General features: G+C 41.7%; 3 non-coding genes across 3 annotated transcripts; 2 read left to right on the top strand and 1 right to left on the bottom strand.

Moving 5' to 3' along the window:
* The first annotated feature begins 51 nt into the window (after positions 1–51).
* Positions 52–165, top strand: LOC140276340 (U5 spliceosomal RNA). The gene has a single exon (XR_011908942.1). It is a non-coding gene; the product is annotated as a U5 spliceosomal RNA (small nuclear RNA).
* Positions 166–473: 308 nt separating this feature from the next.
* LOC140276182 (U2 spliceosomal RNA) lies at positions 474–657 on the top strand. Its single transcript, XR_011908857.1, has one exon. It is a non-coding gene; the product is annotated as a U2 spliceosomal RNA (small nuclear RNA).
* Positions 658–3907: 3250 nt separating this feature from the next.
* On the bottom strand, positions 3908–4021 carry LOC140276379 (U5 spliceosomal RNA). Its single transcript, XR_011908978.1, has one exon. It is a non-coding gene; the product is annotated as a U5 spliceosomal RNA (small nuclear RNA).
* Positions 4022–13654: the final 9633 nt, after the last annotated feature.

Genomic DNA, 13654 nt, shown 5'->3' with positions numbered 1-13654 from the left:
GGTGGCTATGGCAACTAGCCTGATGCCCTGCTCCCGCAGTGACGGATAATCGTACTCTGGTTTCTCTTCATAACATACAAGTCTTTCGCCTTTTACTAAAGACTTCCGTGGAGAGCAGCACTAATGAGTTGTTTCTATTATTGGCAGGCTTTACCTTTGCGGGTGAAGCCCTTTCTGTCTGTGCAAAAGAAATCTTGCTACTTTGCAGAGTGACTTCTCTGAGTAGAGTCGCCTTACTTGTTGCGACTGTGCCGATGTTCGAAGCTGGAGTGCAAAGTTGTTGCTTGAATGGTGCTTGCTGGAGCATGCGGGAGTGCAAAGTTATACCATTTAAAAGGGCTGAAGAGTGCTCAGTGCAGCGGGTGGGCGGAGGTGCAACGTGACACTCTGGCCACCTATGGCCATAAAAAGAACACTGCTACAAGTGCGCATTGTGCCAGCAAGGGCCCTCGGACCTGAAACAGTGGACAGTTATCGCTTCTCGGCCTTTTGGCTAATATCAAGTGTAGTATCTGTTCTTATCAGTTTAATATGTCCTCTATACGAGGACAACATATTAAATGGATTTTTAAGAATAGGAGTTGAAAAAGAAGCATGCTCCGTTCACTCCAAGCCTCGACCCGGTACTGCAGTGCCGCTGGGAACGGTGCGCTCTCCTCTGCTCTTGTGAAAAAGCAAACAGCGGTGCAGGATGGAAGTTTCAGGGAGCCCAAGATGAAACTTTCTTTTAATCTGCTGAGAAAAGAGAGTGAATGCGAAGTGGACTTTAACACGGCTCTGGGAGCGAGCCGAGTGCGGGCTAACCGGGAGAATTGCTTGAAAGAAACGCGACACCGAATGAGTGGTCAGAACAAAGCCTCAATACGGTGTTCCCGTGGTGTTTGTGGCTGCCTTGTCTTTTTCACAGAGTAAAAGACAAGGCAGCCATCGAATAGATTGTTTCTACTTGGTCAGCCGAGGAGCAGGGGGGGGGGGGCAAGCGTCTCAACCAAGCAAAGCTCACCAAGTAGGAACAATCGGGCCCTTTTCGATGGCTGCAACACCTGAAAGAGATATTGATGCGAGACCCGATCAAATGCTTTTTCAAAGTCTAAATTTAAGATGACAAGCCGGGTGTTTCTGTCTCTAGCGTAATCAATGATGTCTCGAATCAGTACGAGGCTGTCGGTGAGTTGTCTCCCTGAGATGGCACAAGCTTGGTCTGGGTGAATTACCTCCTCTAAAACAGAGGACATCCGTGTCGCTAAAACCTTGCTAAAAAGTTTACAGTCAAAGTTTAAAAGTGTGATTGGCCTCCAATTCTTTAGGTCAGTCTTATCATTTTTTTTATAAAGTAGAGTCACTATTCCCACTCTAAAACTGTCAGGCAGTCGGTCGAGTTTTTCAAAATCTTTAAAAACATCTAAAATGTCTGATGATAAAAGGTCCCAATAGGTCAGATAGAATTCTGCAGGAAGCCCGTCTAAACCCGGAGCTCGACTTCTCTTAAAACCTGTTAGGCATTTTTTTAACTCTAAAGCAGTAAAATTCTGTGTCAAGTGTGCATTCTCTTTTACGGTTTTGTCAACGAATTTTAAGATTTCTGCCGATGTTTCCAAGTGCACTGGTTTCTCTTTGTACATGTTACTATAAAAGGTATGTACAGTTTCAATCATCTCTTGTGTGGATTTTGTTAAAAACCCATCTTCTCTTTTTAGATTTTGATTACACTCCTTTTTATTTATAACTTTCTTTCTTTTTCACCTTCCTCAATTTCCTGCTCCCTGCTTCTTACAAAAATTCCTTTACTCTTTATTTCTGCTAAAACTGACATTTCCTTTTTGACATCTTTGATTTCTTCTTTAAAGTCTATGCCACACTGATTTAGTTTAAAGTAGCGCTGTAAGCGTTTATGTAGTCCCATCATACATCTATTCTCTTTCCTTTTTTTACGTTTACCTTGCTGTTTAAAAAAAGTCTGGGTCGTTTCCTTCACCATTTCCCACCATTGTGCATGTGTTTCGTAGAGGTCTTGAAGGGTCTGCCACTCTTTATAACATTCCCTGTACTGACTGACTATGATTTCATCCTCCAACAGGGAACAGTTGAGTTTCCACAGACCACTTCCTACCGTCACACCAGAAGGGGGTGAAAGGGTGCAGGAGAGCATAAGGTGGTCTGAAAAGAAAACAGGGGTTAATCTAACATCAGTGGGTGGGCAATCTCTAGTAAAGAAATAATCAATGCGAGAGGCTCTGGTGCCATCATGACTAAACCAGGTGAAGCCCTCCTCTCTGGGATGCATGGTTTTAAAACAGTCAGTAAGCTTAAAATCCCTGCATATGCCCTGAAGTAAAATCGAAGTCTTATCCACTTTAAAATCTACCCCTGCTCTTTTTCTATCTTTCCTGCTCAAGATACAGTTAAAATCCCCTCCTACAACTAAAGGTACTTGCCCTAGCATGTAAAGCTGTATATCTTCTAAAAGGTCATACCTTTAATTTTTTCCATTGAAACCATAAATATTTAAGAGGTTAAAGTCTTGCCCCATAAAATTCAAGTGTGCTAAAAGTGCCCTAAAAGTGCCCGTCCGTCTCTCACCACTGTGCTACCTTTCACCAGAACATGCGGATTTTTAATTAGAATGGCCACACCATCATTTTTATTTTGATTTGAGCCACTCCATATCGATAAATGGGGCCACATTTCCTCCCATTGTCTATGGTTTTTTAAAAAAGGTAGTCCACATTCTTGTATTAAAAACACATCTGATTTAATGGAGTCTAAGAAGGATAAAATACTCTGGGCTCTTGTCTTTGATTTCACACTTCTCACATTTAGTGTTGAGAAGGTGAGAACCATTAAAAGCATAAAGGAAAGTAGGTATGTCATTTTCGTTTTTCTAAGTTATCAAAACAAATTACACACAGGTTATTTCTTGGGAAACTAGCTCTTCCTTCATTTCTTTAGGTGAAAAGTGAGTAGGGTGATCTATATTTCCTTTTCGGACTCTCGGTGTTGGCCTCTGACGCAATGTTGCATTTAACTTTGAGTCCCTGGGGGTTGATTGCAGAGCTGAAGTTAAAAAGGAGACCTCATTTCGTGAGTCGGAGGGGAAGACTCTAGGTTCTTCCACTGAAGAACTGTCTGAAAGGGACCTAACCCTTCCCCTCTTCTCTGATACCACTGGGGAATCAGAGGCTCAGATGCCGTCCTCTTCGGCTGTTGACCTTCGGGGAGGTGAGTATCTTCACTAGACTCACCTGTCTGCTCTTCCTCCTCATTTAGCGTAGCTCCACCCTCTGCCTGTGAATTCACTTCAACACTGAGTGGTGAGGCCTCTACAGGCCCCTCCCCTTTTTGCTCCTCACTTCCAATCCAAGCTTTTGGCGGGAAGTTTGAATTTATTGGGTCAACCTCTTCACTTTGTTCACCAACTGCCACCTTTGGTCCTTCTCTTTGTTGGCTTGACTGTGGCTTTACCGTCTTTAATTTGTTGGCAAAAGATTTAGGGCAATCTCTGAAGAGGTGATTTAATTCTCCACAGAGATTACATTTCCTGCCATTTGGACACTCTCCAAAAGTTTGCCCAATTTCTCTGCTCTTCCCACATAACACCTTGGTACAAGCCTCAACCAGGTGCCCATGCTCACCACACTTGCGGCAGAACTTGGGCTGCCCCTGGTAGTGGATGTAACCTCGGTTTTCAAGGTGGCCAGAGTGTCGCCCACCCGCTGCACTGAGCACTCTTCAGCCCTTTTAAATGGTATAACTTTGCACTCCCGCACGCTCCAGCAAGCACCATTCAAGCAACAACTTTGCACTCCAGCTTCGAACATCGGCACAGTCGCAACAAGTAAGGCGATTCTACTCAGAGAAGTCACTCTGCACAGTAAGAATATTTCTTTTGCACAGACAGAAAGGGCTTCACCCGCAAAGGTAAAGCCTGCCAAAAATAGAAACAACTCATTAGTGCTGCTCTCCACAGAAATCTTTAGTAAAAGGCGAAAGACTTGTACGTTATGAAGAGAAACCAGAGTACGATTATCCGTCACTGCGGGAGCAGGGCATCAGGCTAGTTGGCATAGCCACCTTCCCCATGGTGAGCTTTGCTTGGTTGAGACGCTTGCCCCCCCCCCTCTTGCTCCTCGGCTGACCAAGTAGGAACAATCGGGCCCTATTCGATGGCTGCCTTGTCTTTTACTCTGTGGAAAAGACAAGGCAGCAACAAAAACACCACGAGAATCCCGTATTGAGGCTTTGTTCTGATCGCTCATTCGGTGTCGCGTTTCTTTCAAGCAATTCTCCCGGTTAGCCCACACTCGGCTCGCTCCCATAGCCGTGTTAAAGTCTACTTTGCATTCACTCTCTTTTCTCAGCAGACTCTTGGGATTTTATCTATAAAATGAATTCCTTCACTCAAACTATGTGAAAACTGCTTTGTCCTTAATATTTACCATGTCTAGAAAGATTTAAACAAAAAAAACAACTCAAACTAAATTAAAACTGCTAAACCGCTAATCTGTTATATGTAAGGCAGATGTCAAATTCACCGAAATAGGATCTAAGGGTATTCGGCCAATCGAGCTGTAGCAGCTTCGGTAAAAGAGTATAAGTTGAAGAGTTTGTGAATAAAGGTGTGCGCACACATAGTGTGCTGTACGAAAATAGGCAGGGAGCAATGCCGGCTGGGGTATATGTTCTTGTATGTTGTCTGACTGTTTGATTTGAATGTGTTGTGTAAGTGTCCTGTTGAATGTTACATGTTTGGGCTTTGACACGCTTCACTGTGGTTGTTAACTGTGTGGTGTGTCCTGAAATGTTATATGTTTGGGCTGTGTGACATGCTTAATGCTTGTCAGTAGCTACCCACTTATTCATATATAGCAACTGACAACATAAGAAGTCCGGACATACTTTGATAGTAGTTGTAGAAGTATCCTTATTGATAATAGATCACTAATTCATAGTGATAGAACAGTAGATGAACAGGTGCTTGCACATGTCTCACGAAAATAAAATGGGTGTATGATTGCTGACGGCAGAGCAATACTGCCAAACTTATGAGTTCTTGTGGCAAACTTGATTCAGTGTCTTGACGTGTATACGCTGTTTCGCTGACTTGATTGTCACAAGAAACAAAGTGTGTTTGATAAGATCCGACCATTTTATTACGGGAGGATCAGTATGTATGGATTCTGATGTGACTGATAAACCCATTCATATCTTAAGCATAATCTAATACGTGAGACAACGCCCTGGCACACGATAAAAAAAAAAAAGAGAGAGAGCGGTTTTGGGTCCCCACAGTCCATAATGTAGAAAAGAGAGAAAAAAGCCTTTCTGATTTGGTGTGTGTGCTCATAGTGCAGAGTGTAGAGAAAAGAAAGCCGTTTTGGTGTCACGGGTGTTGTGACTTACACACACACATTTCTAAATTGAGAAAGGAAATTATTTTAGAGGAAGCACTAGAGTTTAGATCCCACATTTGTTGATAGGCATTCATTTATTTCTTCACTTCTGATGAAGTTTCAACAATAAACAACAAACTTTGTATTATGAGAAAGAACCAGACTCATTCTTCAGGAATCCGAAAATAAGCTCTATTTTATGGGTTATGCACGAATTCGGATTCTCCTATAAAACAAATTCATTAACTCAAACCAAGTTAAGACTGCTTTGTCCTTCATATTTATTCATGTCTAATCAAGTTTCAACGATAAACAACGTTGTACTTTGTAGAATGAGAAAGAACTTCTTCAGCAATAAGCATCTCTCGACATATGACGAAATACAGATTTTGCTATAAAATTAATTCCTTCTATCAGCCTGACTTAAAACTTTTTGTCCTCCTTATTTATCCACTTCAAATCAAGTTTCAACAATTAAAAAAAATTTGTAGTTTGAGAAAGAACAACTTAATCTTCAGCAATCAGTATTAAAAAGAGGTGCAAATGCCAACCATACATACCTAAAAGGTGGAGCGGAAGTATTCAGCTGCAAGTAGGTGTGAATGTTCGACCATAATTTGTAAAAAGCGGGTAAGAAAAGGTTCGAATGCCCGACTATATATTAACAAAAGCGGGAGGAGAGGTCTTCGGATGAGAGTGGGTGAGAATTTCCAACCATAATCTATAAAATACGGTGAAAAAAAATATGTGAATGCCTCATAGAACACTAAAAGCGGAAGTGTTCGGCTGCAAGAAGGTGTGAATGTCCGACTATATTTGGTGAAAAGCAGGTGAAGCAAGGTCTGAATGCCCAACCTTACATCATCAAAAGCGAGATCAGAGGTGTTTGGCTGCAAGAAGGCCATAGTTTGCCAAAAGCGGGTAAGGTGCGAATGTCCGACTAAATATCAACTAAATTTGGGGCGGAGGTCTTCGGATGCAAGTGGGTGTGAATGTCCGACTATATTTGGTGAAAAGCAGGTGAAGCAAGGTCTGAATGCCCAACCTTACATCATCAAAAGCGAGATCAGAGGTGTTGGGCTGCAAGAAGGCCATAGTTTGCCAAAAGCGGGTAAGGTGCGAATGACCGACTAAATATCAACAAAAGTGGGGGCGGAGGTCTTCGGATGCAGGTGGGTGTGAATATCCCACCATACAAGTATGGTGGAGAGGAAGCTGTGAATGGCCGACCATAGTAAAAGGCGGGTGAGAGAAGGTGTGAATGTCAAACCATACATAATCAAAACAGGGAGCGGAGGTGTTCTGCTGTAAGAAGGTGTGAATGTCCAACCATAGTTGGTAAAAAGCGGGTAAGAAAAGGTTAAAATACCCGACTGTACACAATCAATAACGGGAGCGGAGTTGTTCGGCTACTAAAAGGTGTGAAAGTCCAACCATGGTTTGTAAAAAGCGGGTAAGAAAAGGTGCGAATGCCCGACAATGTATGATCAAAAGAGGGAGTGGAGGTTTTCGGCTGCAAGAAGGTCTGAATGTCCAACCATAATTTGTAAAAACCGGGGAAGAAAAGGCTCGAAAGCCCGACTATACACCAACAAAAGTGGGAGCGGAGGTGTTCAGCTGCAAGACGGTCTGAATGTCCATCAATAATTGCTAGAAAACATGAAAGAAAATTTTCGAATATCAAACTGCACATGATCCTGAGCGGGAGAGGAGGTGTTCAGCTGCAAGAAGGTGTGAATGTCTACCCAAAATTACTGAAAAATGGGTAAGAAAAGGTGTGAATGCCTAACCATACATCATCAAAAGAGGGAGCGGAGGTGTTCCGCTGTAAGACGGTGTGAATGTCCGACCATAGATGGTAAAAAGCGGGTAAGAAAAGGTTAAATTACCCGACTGTACACAATCAAAAGAGGGAGCGGAGTTGTTCAGCTAAGAGAAGGTGTGAAAGTCCGACCTTGGTTTGTAAAAAGCGGGTAAGAAAAGGTTCGTATGCCCGAATATACACCATCAAAAGCGGAAGCGGAGGTGTTCGGCTGCAAGATATTGTGAACGTCCGACCAAAGTTTGTAAAAAGCAGTTAAGAAAAGGTTCGAATATCTAACCAAACATAATCAAAAGCGGGAGCAGAGCTGTTCGACTGGAAGTAGGTGTGAATGTCAGATCATAATTTGCAAAAAGCTGATGAGAAAGGGTGAGAATGCCCGACTATACACCATCAAATGCGGTAGCGGAGTTGTTCGGCTGTGAGTAGGTGTGAATCTCCAACCATAATTGCTGAAAAATGTGTTAGAAAAGGTAAAAATGCCGGTCCATACATAATCAAAATCGGGAGAGGTGGTGTTCAGCTGCAAGAAGGTCTACATGTCCATCAATAATTGCTAGAAAACATGAAAGAAAATTTTCGAAAATCAAACCACACATGATCATAAGTGGGAGAGGAGGTGTTCAGCTGCAAGAAGGTGTGAATGTCCACCCATAATACCTGAAAAATGGGTAAAAAAAAGGTGCGAATGCCCAACCATACATCATCAAAAGCAGGAGTGCATGTGTTCGGCTACAAGAAGGTGTGAACGTCCGACCAAAGTTTGTAAAAAGCAGTTAAGAAAAGGTTCGAATATCTAACCAAACATAATCAAAAGCGGGAGCAGAGCTGTTCAACTGGAAGTAGGTGTGAATGTCAGATCATAATTTGCAAAAAGCTGATGAGAAAGGGTGAGAAATCCCGACTATACACCATCAAATGCGGTAGCGGAGTTATTCGGCTCTGAGTAGGTGTGAATCTCCAACCATAATTGCTGAAAAATGTGTTAGAAAAGGTAAAAATGCCGGTCCATACATCATCAAAATCGGGAGAGGTGGTGTTCAGCTGCAAGAAGGTCTAAATGTCCATCAATAATTGCTAGAAAACATGAAAGAAAATTTTCGAAAATCAAACCACACATGATCATAAGTGGGAGAGGAGGTGTTCAGCTGCAAGAAGGTGTGAATGTCCACCCATAATACCTGAAAAATGGGTAAAAAAAAGGTGCGAATGCCCAACTATACACCATCAAAAGCGGAAGCGGAGGTGTTCGGCTGCAAGACGGTGTGAACGTCCGACCAAAGTTTGTAAAAAGCATTAAGAAAATGTTCGAATATCCAACCAAACATAATCAAAAGCGGGAGCAGAGCTGTTCGACTGCAAGTAGGTGTGAATATCAGATCATAATTTACAAAAAGCTGATGAGAAAGGGTGAGAATGCCCGACTATACACTATCAAATGTGGGAGCGGAGGTGTTCGTCTGTGAGTAGGTGTGAATGTCCGACCATAATTGCTGAAAAATGTGTTAGAAAAGGTAAGAATGCCGGACCATATATCATCAAAAGCGGGAGAGGTTGTGTTTGGCTGCAAGAAGGTGTGAATGTCCAGCCATAATTACTCACAAACGGGTAAGAAAAGGTACTATTGCCAGACCATATATGATCAAAACAGGGAGCGGAGGTGGTTCAGCTGCAAGAAGGTTTGAATGTCCGACTAAAGTTTGTAAAAAGCGGGTAAGACAAGGTGTGAATGCCCGACAATGTATGATCAAAAGAGGAGCGGAGGTTTTCGGCTGCAAGTTGGTCTGAATGTCCACCCATAATTACTGAAAAATGGGTAAGAAAAGGTGCAAAAGCCCAACCGCACATGATCATAAGTGGATGAGAAGGTGTTCGACTGCAAGTAGGTGTGAATGTAAGTTCATAATTTGTAAAAAGCGGGTAAGAAAAGGTAAGAATGCCCAACCATAAATTATCAAAAGCGGCAGCAGAGTTTCGGCTGGTATTTATCAATGTCTAGATAGATTTCAACAAAAAACAACGTTGTACTTTGCAGTAAAAGTTTTAGGAATCCGAGAATAAGCTTATTTTCATGAGTTCTGCACGATTTCGGATTTTATGTATAAAATGAATTTCTTCACGCAAACTAAGTTAACACTGCTTTGTCCTTCATATGTACCCATTTCTACATATATTTCAAGCATAAACTTCCTCATATTACCCTGAATGAGAAAGAGCCACACTTGTGATTAAGCCATACCTCCCTTTTGAGGAGTTCTGCATGATTTGGGATTTTATCTATAAAATTAATTCCTTCACTCAAACTATGTTAAAACGGCTTTTACCTTCATATTTATCAATGTCTCGATAGATTTAAACAAAAAAACAACGTTGTACTTTGCAATAAAAGAAAGAGCAAATCAAAAGTTTTAGGAATCCGAGAATAAGCTTATTTTCATGAGTTCTGCACGATTTCGGATTTTATGTATAAAATAAATTCATTCACTCAAACCAAGTTAAAACTGCTTTTTCCTTCATATTTATCAATGTCTAGATCGACTTCAACAAAGAACAACATTGTATTTTGCAGTAGAAGAAAGAGCAAAACTGAAGGATCAGGAATCCGAGAATAAGCTTCTTTTCATACGTTCTGCATGATTTGGGATTTTATGTATAAAATTAATTCCTTTACTCAAACTAAGTTAACACTGCTTTGTCCTTCATATGTACCCATTTCTACATATATTTCAAGCATAAACTTCCTCATACTACCCTGAATGAGAAAGAACCACACTTGTGATTAAGCCATACGCCCCTTTTGAGGAGTTCTGCATGATTTGGGATTTTATCTATAAAATTAATTCCTTCACTCAAACTATGTTAAAACGGCTTTTACCTTCATATTTATCAATGTCTCGATAGATTTAAACAAAAAAACAACGTTGTACTTTGCAGTAAAAGAAAGAGCCAATCAAAAGTTTTAGGAATCCGAGAATAAGCTTATTTTCATGAGTTCTGCACGATTTCGGATTTTATGTATAAAATGAATTCATTCACTCAAACCAAGTTAAAACTGCTTTTTCCTTCATATTTATCAATGTCTAGATCGACTTCAACAAAGAACAACATTGTATTTTGCAGTAGAAGAAAGAGCAACACTGAAGGATCAGGAATCCGAGAATAAGCTTATTTTCTTATGGGCAAGTGGGAACTGCTTTGTCCTTCATATTTATCAATGTGTAGATGGATTTCAACTTCTTCTACTGCAAAGTCCAATGTTTTTCTTTGTTGAAGTCGATCTAGACATTGATGAATATGGAAGGACAAAGCAGTTTTAACTTGGTTTGAGCAAAGCAATTCATTTTATAGCAAAATCCGAAATCGTGTAGAACTCATGAAAGCAGGCTTATACTCGGATTCCTGAAACTTTAGATTTGCTCTTTCTTTTACTGCAAAGTACAACGTTGTTTTTTTGTTTAAATATTTCTAGACATGGTAAATATGAAGGACAAATCAGTTTTAACATAGTTTGAGTGAAGTAATGCATTTTATAAGCAAAATCCCAAGTCATGCAGAACTCACGAAATGCTTTTTCTCGCTTTTCACTGCTTTTTACAAACTTTGGTCGGACGTTCACACCTTCTTGCATCCGAACACCTCCGCTTCCGCTTTTGATGGTGTATAGTCGGGCATTAGAACCTTTTTTTACCCGCTTTTTAAAAACCATTGTCGGACTTTCACACCTTCTTGCAGCCGAACACCACCTCTCCCGCTTTTGATGATGTATGGTCCAGTATTCTTACCTTTTCTAACACATTTTTCAGCAATTATGGTCGGACATTCACACCTACTCAGAGCCGAACACCTCCGCTCCCGCATTTGATGGTCTATAGTCGGGCATTCTACAGCGGAAAAGACTCATTCTTATGTTTGGTTAGATATTCGAACCTTTTCTTAACTGCTTTTTACAAACTTTGGTCGGACGTTCACAATATCTTGCAGCCGAACACCTCCGCTTCCGCTTTTGATGGTGTATATTCGGGCATACGAACTTTTTCTTACCCGCTTTTTACAAACCAAGGTCGGACTTTCACACCTTCTCTTAGCTGAACAACTCCGCTCCCTCTTTTGATTGTGTACAGTCGGGTAATTTAACCTTTTCTTAACCGCTTTTTACCATCTATGGTCGGACATTCACACCGTCTTACAGCGGAACACCTCCGCTCCCTCTTTTGATGATGTATGGTTAGGCATTCGCACCTTTTCTTACCCATTTTTCAGTAATTATGGGTAGACATTCACACCTTCTTGCAGCTGAACACCTCCTCTCCTGCTTATGATCATGTGCAGTTTGATATTCGAAAATTTTCTTTCATGTTTTCTAGCAATTATTGATGGACATTCAGACCGTCTTGAAGCTGAACACCTCCGCTCCCACTTTTGATGGTGTATAGTCGGGCTTTCGAGCCTTTTCTTCCCCGGTTTTTACAAATTATGGTTGGACATTCAGACCTTCTTGCAGCCGAAAACCTCCACTCCCTCTTTTGATCATACATTGTCGGGCATTCGCACCTTTTCTTACCCGCTTTTTACAAACCATGGTCGGACTTTCACACCTTCTTGTAGCCGAACAACTCCGCTCCCGCTATTGATTGTGTACAGTCGGGTATTTTAACCTTTTCTTACCCGCTTTTTACAAACTATTGTTGGACATTCACACCGTCTTACAGCGGAACACCTCCGCTCCCTCTTTTGATGGTGTATGTTCGGGCACTCGAACCTTTTCTTACCCGCTTTTTACAAACTATGGTCAGACATTCAAACCTTCTTGTAGCCGAACACATCCACTCCTGCTTTTGATGATGGGTATTCAAACCTACTTGTTGCCCGCTTTTCATTAATTATGGGTGGACATACACACCTTGTCGCAGCCAAACACCTCCGCTCCCTGTTTTGATCATGTATGATTGGACATTCGCACCTTTTCTCACCCGCTTTTTACTATGGTCGGCCATTCACAGCTTCCTCTCCACCATACTTGTATGGTGGGATATTCACACCCACTTGCATCCGAAGACCTCCGCCCCCACTTTTGTTGATATTTAGTCGGTCATTCGCACCTTACCCGCTTTTGGCAAACTATGGCCTTCTTGCAGCCAAACACCTCTGATCTCGTTTTTGATGATGTAAGGTTGGGCATTCAGACCTTGCTTCACCTGCTTTTCACCAAATATAGTCGAACATTCACACCTTCTTGCAGCCGAACACTTCTGCTCCACCTTTTAGTGTTCTATGGGGTATTCACACCTTTTTTTTCACCGCATTTTATTGATTATGGTTGGAAATTCTCACCCACTCTTATCCGAAGACCTCTCCTCCTGCTTTTGTTAATATATAGTCGGGCATTCAAACCTTTTCTTACCCGCTTTTTACAAATTATGGTCGAACATTCACACCTACTTGCAGCCGAACACCTCCGCTCCCGCTTTTGATGGTGTACAGTCGGGCTTTCGAGCCTTTTCTTCCCCGGTTTTTACAAATTATGGTTGTACATTCAGACCTTGCAGCTGAAAACCTCCGCTCCCTCATTTGATCATACATTGTCAGGCATTCACACCTTGTCTTACCCGCTTTTTATAAACTTTAGTCAGACATTCACACCTTGCAGCTGAACCACCTCCGCTCCCTGTTTTGATAATGTATGGTCTGGCAATACTACCTTTTCTTACGGGTTTGTGAGTAATTATGGCTGGACATTCACACCTACTTGCAGCCGAACACCACTTTTCCCGCTTTTGATGATGTATGGTCCGGCATTCTAGTCTTTTCTAACACATTTTTCAGCAATTATGGTTTGACATTCACACCTACTCACAGCCGAACACTTCCGCTCCCGCATTTGATGGTGTATAGTCGGGCATTCTAACCCTTTCTCATCAGCTTTTTGCAAATTATGATCTGACATTCACACCTACTTGCAGTCGAACAGCTCTGCTCCCGCTTTTGATTATGTTTGGTTGGATATTCGAAACTTTTCTTCACTGCTTTTTACAAACTTTGGTCGGACGTTCACACCTTCTTGCAGCCGAACACCTCCGCTTCCGCTTTTGATGGTATATATTCGGGCATTCGAACCTTTTCTTACCCGCTTTTTACAAACCATGGTCGGACTTTCACACCTTCTTGTAGCCGAACAACTCCGCTCCCGCTATTGATTGTGTACAGTCGGGTATTTTAACCTTTTCTTACCCGCTTTTTACCAACTATTGTTGGACATTCACACCGTCTTACAGCGGAACAACTCCGCTCCCTCTTTTGATGGTGTATGTTCGGGCATTCGAACCTTTTCTTACCTGCATTTTACGAACTATGGTCGGACATTCAAACCTTCTTTTAGCCGAACACATCTACTCCTGCTTTTGATGATGTATGGTTGAGCATTCGCACCTTTTCTTACCCATTT

Source organism: Leuresthes tenuis, unplaced genomic scaffold (genome assembly GCF_036924035.1).
Source record: "Leuresthes tenuis unplaced genomic scaffold, fLeuTen1.0.hap1 SCAF_18, whole genome shotgun sequence".
Taxonomy (NCBI): domain Eukaryota; kingdom Metazoa; phylum Chordata; class Actinopteri; order Atheriniformes; family Atherinopsidae; genus Leuresthes; species Leuresthes tenuis.
The sequence above is the reverse complement of the archived record's forward strand: the minus strand, read 5'-3'. Positions and strand labels throughout refer to the sequence as shown.